Genomic DNA, 4,053 nt, shown 5'->3' on the forward strand with positions numbered 1-4,053 from the left:
AGGCCACTAAAATACCCTCCACTAAAGCTTCCAAAGTTCCACTTAAGCAGTCACACCAGATTTTGGGCACCAGATGGAGCCTTGGAATTTTTTCGAGTGTCCGCCAATCCCTTGAGATTCATTTGGAATCCCATATGTGCAAATAACTATGCTATCCTATTAAATTCAATATTCTAGACATAATGGTGCAATCAAAATTTCCATCCGAGATTGTTTCGATGAAATATAGGTCCCACACTTGTCATTTTTCTTAACTTTTAGCCAATAGCCTGAAATAAGTCTGGGAGCCTTGGGACCAAACTAAGGTTCCACCTAAACTAAAGTCAATGTCTTGAAGCTATATGTCGGAATTAGGATACAAGGTCATTTATCTAAAGCTTTTGCCTGATAGCTAATGTGAACCAGTAAAGGCTTCAAAATAAGAAATTGACTCTAAACATGAAACAAACTGCTCGGTAACTGAACTGTCAATTTGAGCAAGTCAAAAATGACTTGGGGAAGATATAGTAAAGATCTAAATATCAAAAATAAGCAAAACTATAGAAAATAACTTGGAGGATCATTACAGCCTGCCCCAAACTACAGCCTTAGAGGTCGGTGTGAGTGCTACTGTTGGTGTTGTTGCAGGTGCAGCTGCTTCTGCACTGATGGAACAAGTATTCACCGTCTGTGAGTAAGAATGAATGAGTTAGATATATATTTGGATTATTAGATACCAATTCGAATCAAGTAATATCACAAATGAAAGAAAGAAAGGAATTTTATTTCCTAAAGCTTAGTAGCCTCTCAAAGAAAATTACAAATATCTCTATACCATTTTGTTAGACTCTAATAGATGTGTTCTTGTACGATGAGGTTGATAAACTTAGTCTTCTAATACCATCTTTGTCACGATCCAAACAGTCGTAACGATCCTATCACTATTATAGGGGACCATCTAACTCATGTTTAGCCAATCTTCAAACTAGGCATGAGTTACATTTTAACAAAAACTCATTCAAATCACTAACACAATCGATATCATCTCTAATAAAATCTAAACTAAATCCAACACCATAGTCAATGTAAATAGAATGTGAAATATCACTATTTATTACAACTCCAAGACTTGAAGTCACCGTACAAGAAAAACTAAGAATGTCCAAATCAATAACTAAAATCTTATCCAAAAGATGAGGTAAAATACGAGAATATCTTAGTTCTAAATCAAGGGACAAAAACATATGTCAAAAGATTCAATGTTCTCCCGATCATGATTTCCACCTTTAATTCAAAGCAATTGCTGGCTAGAGTCTAGGTCTTATCTTAAATGTTAAAACACACTTTGTACTCAACAAAAAGAAAAACATAGGTAGCACCAATACATCAACGAAGTTTTGATATGTATCATAGGTCAAGTCAACTCAATACTATACAAATATGCAAATCAAACATAAATAACAACATTTAAAAGAACTTGTAACAAATGACAACTAACCACTAATTTGACACTTCAATTCATGACGAATACAAGATCACAATTACACATTTTACACTTATGAAATTCATTAACAAGATTCATCACAACTTATAGATATAAAAGTATATCCAAATGCATATGATGAATGTATGTATGCAAGATATACGTATCATCTTTTTCTCATCTCAATATCATCATCATCATTTTCTCATTATTATTATTATCAACATCATCATTATCAATAACATCAAATCATCTCCGCAACAACACCATATCCACCTCCATATCAATAAATTGGCAATGCAGTCAATAATCACATGTAGTGCCTAAAGCAATTACAAAAATTCAATTTGCATATAAGCGCAAAGTCAAGAGAGTCTCGCTGCTACAAATAAACCATAATCTTCCTCTATTTGTTGGTTAAATCACTTTAAGAAAATAAGTTTGTCTTTGCTATCACTTTCAATCCATTGTTGATCCTTAAACAACATGTTTACACAGTAATTTCAATTATTTCATCCTCTATAACCATTAGGAATCTATGATAATCAATTTAAACTATGAATTTGTCCTAATTCATCATTTTAGGGTTTCTACTCTTTAATGCTCATGAATTCAACATGCTTTTAGCATGAACAATCATATTCTACTACAACTAGTGTTTTCTAAAATATTCGGATCATTACTCACTAAAATTACCGAATTTCCATCAATTTTTCATGCAGTTCATAATTTAGGGCTAAATCCTATTTTTTTTAAGAACATGATTCTAGCAATTTTTAAGAATTCTAGGAACTAATTTAAATTTAGAGAGTATAAAAATCTTACCGCCAAAGATGAAAATCTCCAAAAGTACAAAAAATCACCTCTTGTTATGCCTTACCTCATTTTTGAAAAAGTGAAATGAAAAATAAGTTTTCAACTTTTAAAAACTATAATTTTGAGGTATATTATCACAATGCTTTACAGTCTTATTAAGGCCATCATTGTAGTCGTCCTGAGGCAGCGAGAACTTTTCTCAGTTCCATCTATTTACAACTCACCCCTCAAAATACGATATTGCAAAACCAATCCTTTCATAGTAAACCCTATAATCGGAGTTCTATTGAACCATATTTCATACCAAAATTGCTATGACTTCCTAAACTTGTTGACTATCATATAATCAAGTCATTCAATCCCACTGACACTCAAATTATTACCAGATTTTCTTAGACTATCACCCCCTAAAATACACCTAAGACTAGGCCATCTCTAAATTTTTAAAAATTTGTCTAAGGAAGTAGCTAATTTTCTACTTCCTACTTCAATGCAACCACAAATTGGGTCATTACATAACTGATACCAGGTCCTAATCTGCCTTCTATCACCCGTGAGTTGTGAGTTTCCTATTTTTTTTATGTATAATTCACTAGTCTCACGGAAAAAAGTAATAAAGGATAAAATTCATATCTTCCTTCATAAAATTTTAAGGGCGAAATTGTTTTTTTGTCTTTTTATAATTTTTTTGATTTTAATTTAACGGTGATTTTGATTTTTACAAATAAGAGAAAACAAAAAATGACATAAATAATTTTAATGGAGAGATCAAAAAAATTAAGAGTATACTCCATTATCGGTGAAAATTTAAACATCATTAGTATAAATGTGTTCTGGATTTTCTCTTAAGGTTGTGCAGTTATATGGATGTGGAATACTGCACTGTTATCTACTAAGGACATAGTTTCTTTTCTCTTACGAGTACTTGATTTTTTGTATTCTATTTTTTTTTCTCTTTAAGTTTTTCCGCCTACTTGTTGAGCAAGTTCAAGAAAGTTGAGTCTATTTAATCAAAATTTACATAATCTATATGAGAATTCAGATGTTGTTATCGTGCTCTATTAACTTTATCTACTACCAAATACCAAAGACAATTTGGTTAGTTCTCTATTGGTTTAGATTGATTAATATTATGCTTCATTTTAAATATTTTTTCGTAATTATCTTACCACATCTACTAGGTTTTAAGAAAATGCTTTTGAATTAGGATGAAAACAATGATTACTTAGGTGTGTTAAAGGCATTAATGCTCACAAAGAAGACCAATTTTTTATCATAGCATGTTGATTTATTCACTATTTTTACCTTTTTGGGCCATGGGTGTTTGCATAAGGTTGTGTTTTCTTCCTTATCGGCAAAGAATATGTGCATAAATCATAATGATGTCGAATGTTTAATACGCAAGATTTGAAGTTTTTGCTAGCAATTTAGATTTTGGCCCAGCGAAAGTTGATGTAAACTAATTTATCGGACGTGTTATTTGGTAAAACTGTGAAAAAAAATCTTTATTAGGTGAAGGCATTACTAATCTAAAGTGAAAAAATAGAAAAAAAATGATGTTTTATTTGTATTTTCAAATTTACCCTCATGAAAAAAAAAATACAAAAGGAGTAAGTTTTATTATTTTGCAAGAAGTTGAACATATCAGGATGCAAGTCATGAAAAATAATGGGATATTGTGAATATCACAAAATAGAACATATACTAATGGTACAAAATGCAATGAACTTAGTCTAGAAAGGTCATTTTCTTTTATTCAAACGGTAAGAGGACAA

The 4,053-nt window shown here is 31.1% G+C and overlaps 1 long non-coding RNA gene across 1 annotated transcript; it reads right to left on the bottom strand.

Annotated features, from left to right (window-relative positions):
* Window positions 1-409: 409 nt before the first annotated feature.
* On the bottom strand, window positions 410-2,395 carry LOC124888427. The gene is made up of 2 exons (XR_007046539.1): window positions 2,288-2,395; window positions 410-667 (listed from the first exon to the last, which is right to left on the bottom strand). It is a non-coding gene; the product is annotated as an uncharacterized LOC124888427 (long non-coding RNA).
* Between the last annotated feature and the right edge of the window lie 1,658 nt (window positions 2,396-4,053).

The sequence above is a fragment of the Capsicum annuum genome, chromosome 11 (genome assembly GCF_002878395.1).
Source record: "Capsicum annuum cultivar UCD-10X-F1 chromosome 11, UCD10Xv1.1, whole genome shotgun sequence".
In the NCBI taxonomy this organism is placed as follows: domain Eukaryota; kingdom Viridiplantae; phylum Streptophyta; class Magnoliopsida; order Solanales; family Solanaceae; genus Capsicum; species Capsicum annuum.